This window comes from Petaurus breviceps, unplaced genomic scaffold (genome assembly GCF_028583685.1).
Source record: "Petaurus breviceps papuanus isolate PSGF00001 unplaced genomic scaffold, PetGlider_PUasm1.0 90692, whole genome shotgun sequence".
Classification (NCBI taxonomy): Eukaryota; Metazoa; Chordata; class Mammalia; order Diprotodontia; family Petauridae; genus Petaurus; species Petaurus breviceps.
This window is the reverse complement of record NW_027187313.1, coordinates 2,671,305-2,684,678: the sequence shown is the minus strand read 5'-3', so window position 1 is coordinate 2,684,678 and position 13,374 is coordinate 2,671,305. Positions and strand designations below refer to the sequence as shown.

General features: G+C 38.5%; 1 long non-coding RNA gene across 1 annotated transcript in view; it reads left to right on the top strand.

Moving 5' to 3' along the window:
- Positions 1-12,679: 12,679 nt before the first annotated feature.
- LOC138144144 (uncharacterized) overlaps positions 12,680-13,374 on the top strand; it is a 2,969-nt gene continuing 2,274 nt past the window's right edge. Inside the window, exon 1 of the long non-coding RNA XR_011163867.1 lies at positions 12,680-12,833. This is a non-coding gene — a long non-coding RNA (uncharacterized lncRNA). The remainder of the gene's footprint in view (positions 12,834-13,374) is intronic.

The following is a 13,374-nucleotide window of genomic DNA, read 5'->3' as shown; positions in this document are numbered from 1 at the left end:
AAATTTTAACTCTGAAACTTATTAGCTGTCTGTAATGGTAATGGGAATTTGAAGATCTTCCCTGCCCCTTAATAAGCCCAAGGGAATTTAAGGACCTTCTCTGATTTGAAAATATATTCTACCCCCTAATAGGCTGAATGTAGTTGCATGAAGCCTGTGGTGGCAGGAGTTTGCTGGAAGGGTAGGGCAGAGCCCAACAGGAGAAACTTGCTTAGGGGAGGCTTGTTTTTTCAGGAAGGCCCACACCTTGTTACTTTGTAATTAGGCAGTGGGTCACCAAGGTTGTGATGTTCTCTGACCCTGGAGAAGGCTATGTATACTCTGAGGTGAGGTTTTGCTTTGGGGCTCACTGATGGGAAGAGTTGTGTGATTTGGCCAAATGAGACTCTGGGCAGCCATTGAGTCCCCTAGTTTTGAAAACCAGGATGCTGGTGCTTCTCTCTCTGGTAACTATGTAGATATGTAAGGGTCAGACAGATAGGAGCCCTATCTGTTGGTCTGTTGAATTGTGTTATTTTCTTTGTATTTTGTGTCTGCTTATAAATTCTGCTTGTATTCTCTGAAGTTCAGGGTGCTGACTTTTCCCCCTGAACTAGGTAAATGATATATGTTTTATTAAAGTAAAATTGTTAACCTTTTTTGAGTTGCTTTTCTTTAGAAAAGCAGATCAAAGAACCTATGTTAGCAACCATCCTGGGTATGCTAGGGTGTTTGCTGTAACACTGTCCAAACCACTGCAAATTATTTAACTTTACTGAGTCTCAAGACACTTCAAGAGCAAGTTCCAGGGAACTCCCAAGACTAACACAGATCCAAGAGTAGGGATACTCAAGCTCATTGGTGAAGAGGACAGTTTAATGGTTTAGAGGCAGGGTGACCTAGGTTTGAGATCCAGTTCAAGGTACTTCTCTCTTTAGGCTTGAGGTGCTTAATCTAAAAAATGAGAGGTTTAGGATAGATAATCTCAAAAAATCCCTTCTAACTCTAATGCCTAAGACCCTAAGTACCATGATGAATATTATGATGACTGATATTTATTTTATAGATGTTTTATTAATAACCTTATTTTTAAAAAAATCCTTGCTAATAGAATAGTACAGTTATTAACCCATTAAACTCATTCCCCAATACCTGCTAAATTTTAGACTCTGGATTTAAGCCCAAGGCTGCTTACTCCAGATATATTTTACATTCCACTATACCACAATTACCTTACAACGTCAATTAACAGGTAACCAAGAATGAGAAATATCAGCATTGGTTGGAGTGACTAGTGGAAAGAAGTTGATCTTTCACTTACCTAATCATGGATAACACCAGACATGGAGGTGTTTATCACATGGTCAGTCAAGTGATCCTTTTGTGAGACATTCATTGGCTTTCTTAATCAATCAAAAGGGATAAAAAATGGCAGAATTCACCTCCAGGTGGCCTTTATTTAAAAAAAAAAAGGAATATTTTAGGGGTGGCTAGGTGGCACAGTGAATAGAGCACTGGCCCTGGAGTCAGGAGGACATGAGTTCAAATCTGGCCTCAGACACTTGACACACTTACTAGCCGTGTGACCTTGGGCAAGTCACTTAACCCCAAATGCCCTGTCTTCCTCCCTCCAAAAAGCAAAAAAAAAAAAAAGAATATTTTATTTTTCCCCCAATTACATGTTAAATTTTTAAAACATTTTATTAAGTTTTGAGTTCTAAATTCTATCCCTCTCTCCCCTCCCCCACCCTGAGATGATAATCTGATATAGGTAATATATGTACAATCATATAAAACATTTCTATATTAGTCTTATTGGAGGAGGAAGAGAGAGGGAGAGAGAGAGAGAGAGAGAGAGAGAGAGAGAGAGAGAGAAATATTATGTTCCAGTCTATATTTGGATAATATCAGCTCTTTCTCTGGAGGCAGATAGCATGTTTCATCATAAGTCCTTTGTAATTGTCCTAGATTGTTGTGTTGTTGAGAAGAGCAAAGTCATTCATTATTGATCATCACATAATATTGCTGATACTATGTAAAATATTTTCCTGGTTTGTAGTGGCAAGCACCCCAGTGTCCCCAGGGTTGCTGCCACCATAGGTTCTTAGATCTGTTTTGTTAAAGGAAAGCAACTCAAAATGGGTTAACAAGCTTACTTTAATCAGTTAAACATGTATCATTTACCTCGTTCAGGGGAAAAAGGTCAGCACTCTGAACTTCAGAGTATACAGACAGAATTATCAAGACAGAGAAACAGATCAAGTAGACAGATTTCCAAACTGTCCAACCATTACATCCATACCAAATCAACATCTGGGTTTCAATATCTGGGTTTTTCAAAGCTGTGGGGCTCTCAACAATGGCTTCCCATAATCCAGATCAAATCACAGAACACTTCACAAAGTGAGCCTCAAAACAAAGCTACACATCAGGGCTTATATAGCCTTCTCCTGGCTCAGAGAATGTAACAATCTTATTGACCCACTGGCCAATCAAAAAGTATCTACTGAAAAACAAGCCTCCCACCCCAGGCTCCAAGTGCACTTTAGCCTAGAGGCAGGGAAGATCTTAAAAATTTACATTCCCATTACATGGTTCTGCTCACTTTACTTTGCATCAGTTTGTATAAGTCTTTCAAGGTTTTTCTGACATCATCCTACTTGTCATTCCTTATAGCACAATATATTCCATGACAATTACATATCACAACTTGTTCAGCCATTTTACAGTTGATGGGCAGCCCCTCAATTTCTAATTTTTAACCACCGCCAAAAGAGCTACAATAAATATTTTTTACAAGTACCTCCTTTTCCTTTTTTTTTAAATCTCTTTGGGATATAGATGTAGCAGCGGTATTACTAGGTCAAAGAGTAGAGCACCAGCCCTGGAGTCAGGAGGAACTGAGTTCAAATCCTGCCTCAAACATTTAACACAAAAACTAGCTGTGTGACCTTGGGCAAGTCACTTAACCCCAACTGTCCTTCAAAAAGCAAAAAAAAAAATTTTTAAACATTGACAGGTACAACAGTGTTGCACTATTTTATAGTCCTCGGGTATAGTTCCAAATTACTGTCCAGAACATTTGGATCAGTTTACAGCTCTAGCAACAGTGCATTAATGTTCCAATTTTCCCACATCCTCACCAACATTTGTCATTTTCATTTTTTTTGTCATATTAACCAATCTGGTAGATGTGAGGTGGTATTTCAGAGTTATTTTAATTTGCATTTCTCTAATTCATAGTAATTTAGAGAATTTTTTCATATGACTACTGAGAGTTTTGATTTCTTTGTCCAAAAAATGCCTATTCATATCCTTTGATCATTTATCAATTGAGGAATGGCTTGTATTCTCATAAACTTGACTCAGTTCTTCATATATTCAAAAAATGAGGCCTTTAGCAGAGATTCTTGTGGCAAATCCCACCCCACCCCCCAGTTTTCTAGTTTCCTTCTAATTTTGGTTGTATTTGGATTTGTTCATGAAAAAAAAAATTCATTTTATATAATAAAATTATTTATTTTATATTTTACAATGCTTTCTATATCTTGCTTGGTCCTAAATTCTTACCTTATTCATAGATCTGACAAGTAAACTATTCTAAGTTCTCCTAATTTGCATATGGTATCACCCTTTATGTATAATTCACATACCCATTTTCACCTTATTTTAGTATATGGTATGAGATGTTGGTCTATGCCTAGTTTCTGCCATAATGTTTTCTGGTTTTCCCAGGAGTTTTGTCAAATGAGTTTTTGTTTCAAAAGCTTGGATCTTTGGGTTTATCTTACATTAGTTTACTATGATCATTTGCTACAATGTATTGTATCTATTATTCCACTGTACCTGCCAAGACAAACTCAGGTGATTTTTATTTTTTTTAAGCAATCGGGGTTAAGTAACTTGCTCAAGGTTACATGGCCAGTTATTTCTGGGTGTGGTGCTGAGTGTCTGAGCCCGGGATTCGATCTCCAGGTCGTCCCAACACTGGAGCCGGTGCTCTTACTCACTGAGCCACCTGGCCGCCCCTAAGCAATTGGGGTTAAGTAACTTGCTCAAGGTTATACGGCCAGGTGTTTCTGGGTGGGTGCTAAGTGTCTGAGCCCGGGATTCGATCTCCAGGTGTTCTCAACACTGGAGCGGGTGCTCTTACTCGCTGTGCTACCTGGCCGCCCCAATTTTTTTTTTTTTATTGAGCAATCAGGGTTAAGTAACTTGCTCAAGGTTACACTGCCAGTTATTTCTGGGTGTGGTTGCTGAGTGTCTGAGCCCAGGATTCGATCTCCAGGTCGTCCCAACACTGGAGCCGGTGCTCTTACTAGCTGAGCCACCTGGCAGCCCCTCTCAGGTGATTTTTAACTCATTTCACTAAGTCAAAGTGATAGTCTCAAAAAGGAACTCAGGTCCTGACATGAGCAGAAGTGGTATATAACTGGAAAAAATGGTAAGGTAGTATAAAAGACACATGAGGCTAGAGCAGGGATGGGGAACCTTTGGCCTCAAGGCCACATGTGACCCTCTAGGTCCTCAAGGGCAGTCCTTTGACTGAATCCAAACTTCTTAATTTTTATTTATTTTTTATTTTTTAATTAATTTGTTTCCTTTTAGTTTACAGGATTCAATTCCAAAATTCCTTGAGTTTCACATTTTGTTCCCCTCCCTCCCCGCCCCACCATGGCGGCATATAGTCAAGTATAGGATCTGTAAATACTTTTACATTATACATTAGTCAGGTTATAAAGACCGATTGTATCAGATGGAATGAAAAATGGTAAAGAGGACATAAGACCAAATAAGAGAAGGAAAAAGATCAAGTATTTTGCTTCCACCTGGATATAAACTCCATTCTTTCTAGTTCTTTCTCTGGATGCACATATTTCTCTCCATCATGAGTCTTTGGGGATTGACTTATATCACTGCATTGCTGAGAAGAGTCCAGTCTATCAAAGTTGGTCATCATACATATGTTGTGTCTGTAATTGTGTACAAATTTCTCCTGGTTCTACTCTTCTCACTCAGCATCAATTTGTATAAGCCTTTCCAGGTAAATATGAATACCATCTGCTCCTCGTTTCTTATAGCACAATAGTATTCCATAACATGCATATACCACAACTTGTTCAGCCATTCCCCAATTGATGGGCACCCCCTTAATTTCCAATTCTTTGCCACCACAAAAAGAGTTGCTATAAACATTTTTGTTCATATGGGTCTTCCTCCCACTTCTATGATCTCTTTGGGATATAACCCAAGGAGTGGTATTGCTGGGTCAAAGGATATGAAAGTATTTATAGCCCTTTGGGCATAATTCCAGATTGTTCTCCAGAAAGGCTGGATCAGTTCACAACTCCACCATCAATGCATTAGTGTTCCAATTTGCCCACATCCTCTCCTGCATTTGTCATTTTCCTGTTTTGTCATCTTAGCCAATATGACTGGTGAGATGTGGTACCTCAGAATTGTTCTGATTTGCATTTCTCTAGTCAATAGTGATTTAGAGCATTTCTTCATGTGCTTATAGATATCTTTAATTTCTTTCTCTGAAAATTGCCTGTTCATGTCCTTTGACCATTTATCAATTGAGGAATGACTTGTATTCTTATAAATTTGACTCAGTTCTCTGTATATTTTAGAAATGAGTCCTTTGTCAGAGACATAGGTTGTAAAGATTCTTTCCCAATTTCCCACCTCCCTCTTAATCTTGGTTACATTGGCTTTGTTTGTACAGAAGCTTTTCAATTTCATGTAGTCAAAATTATCCATTTTACATTTTATAATGTTCCCTAATTCTTGTTTAGTCATAAAGTCTTTCTCTCTCCACAAGTCTGACAGGTAAACTATTCCTTGTTTTACGAGACTGCTTACAGTATCAACCTTTATACCTAGATCATGCATCCATTTAGACTTGATTTTGGTATATGGTGTTAGATGATGGTCTATGCCCAGTTTCTGCCATACTATATTCCAGTTTTCCCAGCAGTTTTTGTCAAATAGTGAGTTCTGATCCCAAAAACCAGGGTCTTGGGGTTTATCAAACAATAGATTACTATAGTCATTGACTTCTGAATCTTGTGTGCCTTATCTATTCTACTGATCCACTCCTCTATTCCTCAGCCAGTACCAAGTAGTTTTGATGACTGCTGCTTTATAATACAGATTGAAATCTGGTATAGCTAATCTACCTTCCCTAGCATTTCTTTTCATTAATTCCCTTGATATTCTGGACCATTTATTCTTCCAAATGAATTTGTTACTATTTTTTCTAGCTCTATAAAGTAGTTTTTTGGTAAATTAATTGGTATGGCACTAAATATATAATTTAATTTAGGTAAAATTGTCATTTTTATTATATTAGCTCGACCCAGCCATGAGCAATTGATATTTTTCCAATTAGTTAGATCTGACTTTATTTGTGTGAAAAGTGTTTTGTAGTTGTGGTCATATAGGTTCTGGGTTTGTTTTGGCAGGTAGATTCCCAAATATTTTATAATGTCTACAGTAACTTTAAATGGGATTTCTCTTTCTATCGAATTTCATTGGAAATATATAGGAATGCCGAGGATTTGTGTGGGTTTATTTATATCCTGCAACTTTGCCAAATTTATTTATTGTCTCAAGTAGTTTTTTACTTGATTCTCTAGGATTCTCTAAGTATATCACCATATCATCTGCAAAGAGTGATAGCTTGGTCTCTTCTTTGCCTAATTTGATTCCTTTGGTTTCTTTTTCTTCTCTAATTGCTACTGCTAACATTTCTAGTACCAGATTGAATAAGAGGGGTGATAGTGGACACCCTTGTTTCACCCCTGATCTTATGGGAAATGCTTCTAGCTTCTTCCCATTACATATAATACTTGCTGATGGCTTTAAATAGATGCTACCTATTATTTTAAGGAAGGCTCCATTTATTCCTATACTTTCTAATGTTTTTAATAGGAATGGATGTTGTATTTTGTCAAAAGCCTTTTCTGCATCTATTGAGATGATCATGTGGTTTCTGCTAGTTTTATTGTTGATATGATAAATTATACAGATGGTTTTCCTAATATTAAACCATTCTTGCATTCCTGGAATAAATCCTACCTGATCAAAATGTATTATTCTTGAGATAAGTTGCTGTAGTCTTTTTGCTAGTATCTTATTTAGAATTTTTGCATCTATATTCATGAGGGAGATTGGTCTATAATTTTCTTTCTCTGTTTTATCTCTTCCTGATTTAGGTATCAGTACCATATTTGTGTCATAAAAAGAATTTGGTAGGACTCCTTCTTCTCTAATTTTCCCAAATAGTTTGTAGAGTATTAGAATCAATTGTTCTTTAAATGTTTGATAGAATTCACTAGTAAATCCATTTGGCCCTGGAGATTTTTTTCTAGGGAGTTGACTGATGGCTTGTTCAATTTCTTCTTCTGAGATGGGGTTATTTAAGTAATTTATTTCCTCTTCAGTTAATCTGGGCAACTTGTATTTTTGTAAATATTCATCCATTTCCCTAAGATTTTCAAATTTATGTGCATACAATTGGGAAAAATAATTCCTAATTATTGTTTTGATTTCCTCTTCATTGGAGGTAGATTCACCCTTTTCATTTTTGATACTCATAATTTGGTTTTCTTCTTTCTTTTTTTTATCATATTGACTAAGGGTCTATCGATTTTGTTGGGTTTTTTTTTTTTCATAAAACCAGCTCTTAGTTTTATTTATTAATTCAGTAGTTCTCTTAATTTCAATTTTATTAATCTCTCCTTTGGTTTTCAATATTTCTAATTTAGTATTTAACTGGGGATTTTGAATTTGTTCTTTTTCTAGGTTTTTCAATTGCAATTCCAATTCATTGACCTCCCTTTTCTCTTCTCTAATCATGTATGCACTCAGGGATATAAAACTTCCCCTAAGAACTGCCTTTAATTCATCCCACAAATTTTGGTATGTTGTCTCATTACTATCATTCTCTTGAATGAAATTACTGATTGTTTCTATAATTTCTTGTTTGACCCACTCATTCTTTAGGATTAAATTTTTTAATTTCCAATTAGTTTTTAGTCTGTCTTTCCATGGCCCTTTATTGCATATAATTTTTATTGCATCATGATCTGAGAAGGATGCATTTAATATTTCTGCTTTACTGCATAGAAGTGTGAGGTTTTTATGCCCTAGAACGTGGTCCATTTTTGAGTATGTGCCATGAACCGCTGAGAAGAAAGTATATTCCTTTTTATCTCCATTCAGTTTTCTCCAGAGATCTATCATACCTATCCTCTCTAAAATCCGGTTCACCTGGAATCCAACTTTTGTTTGTGAAGTTTGTATTCAGTCCGAGGGCCATACTTGAGGACCTATAAAGGTCCACATGTGGCCTCCAAGACTGAAAGTTCCGCACCCCTGAGCTCGAGAAAGTGAAAAGCATTAAGCAGAGAAAGACAAGGAATGCAAAGAGGACAGGACCCTAGGTGGCTGCCTGAACCCACTGGTAACAGAAGGATGTGTGGTTAAATACCCTGCCCCGCCCCACCCCCCCACACACTATAATCCCCACTACAAAAATCCTATATCTCCTTCTCAGCCAGCTCCTTTGAGTTCCTAGTGAGAGCCTGAAAGCTTTAGCAATTGGCTTGGGGGAAAAGAGAGGAGTTTATTTACTTTTCTTTGTTTTAAATATTTACATTGCCTCAATAGCTAGTCAGGGTTACACAAATTAGGAATGCAGTTGGAAGAAAACACCTGAGGGGAGAAACATCGCCTGAGAAGAGTTATCTCTTTATAGATAGAAGTAACACCAATGTGTTTTGCCAGAACCACTGTCTTTTGCTGGGGGCTCAGGACTGGCACAATAGTGAAGAAAATTACTTATCTTTTGATACTACTTCCTAAAGAAGGATTTTTTTTTTTAATGCTGGGGAAACCTATATAGTCAATTAGTCAGTAACAGGGTAAGTAGCACCATTCCATTAATGCTGTTAAACTGGTAATACTACTTGGTTGTTCAGTCATTTCAGTCATGTCCAACTCTTCATGAGTACATTGAGAATTTTCTTGGCAGAGATACTGGAGTGGTTTACAATTTCCTTCTCCAGCTCATTTTACAGATAAGGAAACTGAGGCAAGCAGGGTTGACTTGCCCAGGGTCACACAGCTAATACGTGTCTGAGGCCAGATCTGAACTCAGGAAGATGAGTCTACCAATAATGATAATGATAATAGCTGACATTTATATAGCTTTTGAAAGTTTGCAAAGTTCATATATACTTTGCTCCTCATAACAACCTGTCAAATAAGTACTTACAGGTATTATCATCATTATTACAAATGAAAAAACTGTCTTATAGAGGTTGACTTGCCCTGTCCCATAGCTAATAAGTATCTCAATTATTCTTCATCTCTGATATTTCTGCCTTTTTTTTTTTTTTGGAGGGCAATTGGGGTTAAGTAACTTGCCCAAGGTTACATGGGTAGTTTTTTTGTGTGGGTGTTAAGTGTCTGAGGCCAGAACGGAACTCAGGTCCTCCTGACTCTGGGGCCGGCAAGGCCAGCGCTTTACTCACTGCGCCACCTAGCGGCTCATCTCTGACCTTTATGACTCCGAGTCAAGAGTTCCTCCCACTATCACATATTACCTACCTCTCAAGGTTTGGTGGAGGGGGTCCATTTTTTATATGGGCCTTAAAGAATTAAGAGTATCAGGTTGGGTAGGTGGTACAGTGAATAGAGCACCAGTCCTGGAGTCAGGAGGACCTGAGATCAAATCCAGCCTCAGACACTTAACAATTACTAGTTGTGTGACCTTGGCCCTGCCTTCTTCCCTCCAAAAAGAAAAAAAAAAATTGGGAGTATTTGGAAAAGAGGGAAAGATAAGCATGAGTGTTATTTACCCCTGATCTCAGTAACCATATTTCCAGCTCACAGTCCACAAGTTTTTCTCAGCGACAGTTTTTTGCTGTGTTTGGACAATGCAAGTGTGTGACCTGACCTTCCTTCTGTTCCCTTTTAGAATGCTGAGAACCAATGTTCTACCACTCTTTTTAGCCTAGTGACTTAACAAATAAGTAGAAGAAGAAGTCTCTGTAACACTAATCAATAAGTCCACTGGATTCAATTTCTCCTCTCTCCTCCCACCTCAAAAATCAAACCACCGCCTTCCAGGAAGAGATCTTTTAAAACTCAGATCCCTTTCTTATAACTGATAGCATGAAGGGAAGGGGCTGGGGATGGAGAAGAAGAGCCTATTGTTCAGGGCCTGCTTTAGAATCATTGAATGCTGGAGCTGGAAGCAATGTGAGATATCAAGTACTGGGAGGGGAAGAGACTAACAAAAGGTCACATAACTGGTTAGTTTACATCACCAGGAAGCAGGTTCATCCTGAAGGTGGGGCAGCCAAAGATGCAAAATGTCATCACTATACACTCCAAGGTCTTTGGATCTGCACCTCTCTGTGAGGATAGAAAAGACAGGGAGGTTGAAAGCAAGAATGAACCAAAAGAAAGGACAGGAAAAGTATTTATAAGATTCTCCCCTTGGCACAAATTTAGAACAGTTTGCCAAGAATTGGAATGAAAAAAATTTGTCTAGGAGGATCAGGATAGTAAGGGCTATCAGAGTAAGGGACCTCGTTGTTTCTTTTCATCCTCTAAAAAGTTCATAGGGCTGAAAGGGATCTGAGAGGCCATCTAGTCCAACACTCATTTTACAGATATGCAAACCAAGAACTAGAGAGGGTCAATGAATTTCCCAGGGTCACACGATGAACTCAAAGGACAAAAGCCTTGTGATTTTGTCACAGTAATTTTTCTTGTGGATGCCTGTTCAGCATCTCTAGCTATGGACCAGAGCCCCCTTTTTGGCCTCCTATCTCTGGATTCTTTAAACCTTAATCTTCTGATGTTGGCTACTTCTGACTTCTGATAACAGCTGCCTGGCATATACTACATTGAGCCATGCCAGCTACCTATTCCCACCTACCTGGAGCCTTTCCTGGCTCCCAGCACTCAATGCAGTAAGAGTCAATAGATTGATGCTTCAGGCTAGGACCAGTAATGACTCATCCCAAGGTCCCAAGAGGGCAGAGAAAAGAACAAACATTTATTAATACCTAATATGTGCTTAGGAGCAAAAATTGCCTTATTTTACCCTCACAATAGCCCTGGAGCTAAGTGCTATTATTATACACATTTTATAGACAAGGAAACTGAAGTAAGTGGCTTACGTCTTCAAATTCCTGTTACCATTACAAGCTAAGTGTCTGAAGATAGATTTTAATTCAGGGTCTTCCTGACTCTAGGTCCAAAACTGTACCCTCTCTGCCACCTAGTTCTGAGGGGAATACTGTGGCAATTTACCTCATTGGGTTAGTTCTGGAATTACTCCTACTTTTCTAGCAGAATGACTGCACTAAATTTGAAAAATAACTTTGTTAGTGCTGTATGTGTTTTCTTTGACCTGACTAGTACCCTGGCATTGGTATTAACCTTATAGGGTCTCTAGGAATAGGTTTTCATAGGCAACCTGTGCCTCTCTGAACGTCAGATTCTTTTCTGAAAATGTTGCAATTGAAATAGTACTGGAGGGGCCGGGTGGCTAGGTGGTACTGTGAATAGAGCACTTGCCCTGGAGTCAGGAGGACCTGAATTCAAATGTGGTCTCAGAAACTTAACACAAAAAACTAGCTGTGTGACCTTGGGCAAGTCACTTAACCCCAACTGCCCTACCTTCCCTTCAAAAAAAAAAGAAAGAGAAATAGTATAGGACACAGAATCAGAAAACTTGGGTTTGAAACCCACCCCAGTCACTTTCTACCTAAGGCTAGCCATTTAATCTCTCTTGATCTCTGTTTCTTCATCTGTAAAATGGAGATGTTAGCCTAGATGACCTCTGATGTCCCTCCCAGCTCTAAATCTGTTCTATGATCTAATGAAAAGGACAGTATTAAACCAGGTAATCTCTGAGGTTCTGTCCAGTTCTAATGTTCCATTAACTTGGCATTCAGAGGGCCTTCTGCAGCTGGACCTTTAAACGAGGCTGGTTTAGAAAGGAAACCATCCTTCAAATGCTATGCACCTGCAAGTAACATTTTGCCTTTAAGGATGAGTTGGCATATAACTATTCTATGGCACATGGAAGTTAATCAGAAAAAATGTCAACTAAGGAAAAGAAGCAAACCTTGGGAAATTGTTGCTGTTTGAGCATGTAGACATGTTACTTTCACTTGGCATAATTATTGACCTTCCAGATAACACTGAACCTCAGAAGCCCAAAGATGTAAGATGTCAATGCAGTTTTAAAAATATTCTCCATTTAAGTGTACAGGGTTTCTTACTTGCCCTTAGGCTGATTTCTAAATGTATCATTGCTTAATTTATTTTAGGATTCAACCTGGGGGCTGTACTCATTTACAGAGTCTCTGGGTAAGTAAATGTAATTTCACAAGGAAGGGGCCTTAAGAAAAGGGTTTCAAAAGTTTCCCAATTGTTCATACCATTTTGTGCATAGTAGGGGCTAATGCTATTCCCTGATAGCTAGCACAGTACCATGCATCTAGTAGGAGCTTAATAAATGCTTACAGAATTGAATTGAATTACATTTCAAGAAAGGAGCACACCCTGTATTTCCTTTCTGACAGAGCTAGAGTCTGTCTTCAGGGGCCTGGAGCCTGATGGTACAAAAATAGAACAGTTCAGCCCTTGGATTTCCTTTCCCGCCAAAGTGAACTTACTCAGGAAGAAACAGACTCTGACAAGTATCCTTTTTCTCCATTTTTTTTTTCCTTTCAGGAAAAAAAAAAACATTAAAAAGCAACATGTTATTGAAAAGAATACTGAAGTCCAAAGTCCTCTTTAATCCCAGGAGGACTACTAGTGGGGTAAGAGGAATGCACAGGTATTGTTCTCCCTGCCCTGCCCTTGTTCCCTCCCCCCACCCCCGCCAGCATGTTTCCATCATTTTTTGGATGACTCCCCACCAGGACCTCAAGGCTGCTCTGCCTATTTGATTGTTGGGTTCATAACTGACAGTTCCTATTAAAAGAGGGTCAGAGATGTACATTCAAAGAGTCCCCATTCCCAGGAATGAAAAGATAGGGATCATTTTGTTACCATTAGATCTTTTGGGTTCCTTCCCCACCAGCCCCCAAATGCTCAGCACTTAATTCTATTAAATCTGTTTTTGCCTGCCAGATCCAAAGTCCCAAATCTGAGTTTATAATTAGGATGGGACGAGGAGAAGGGAAGGATGACATTGAAGTAAGCCACCTCAAGTTAGGCAGTCACGTATAAAGCACAAGCCAGTTAAATGTAGAAAAATGTACTTAATTGACCTCTGAGACTCCCTAGAGAATTGAGTGTGCGTGTGCGTGCATGTGTGTGTGTGTGTGTGTGTGTGTGTGTGTGTGTGTGTGTGTGTGT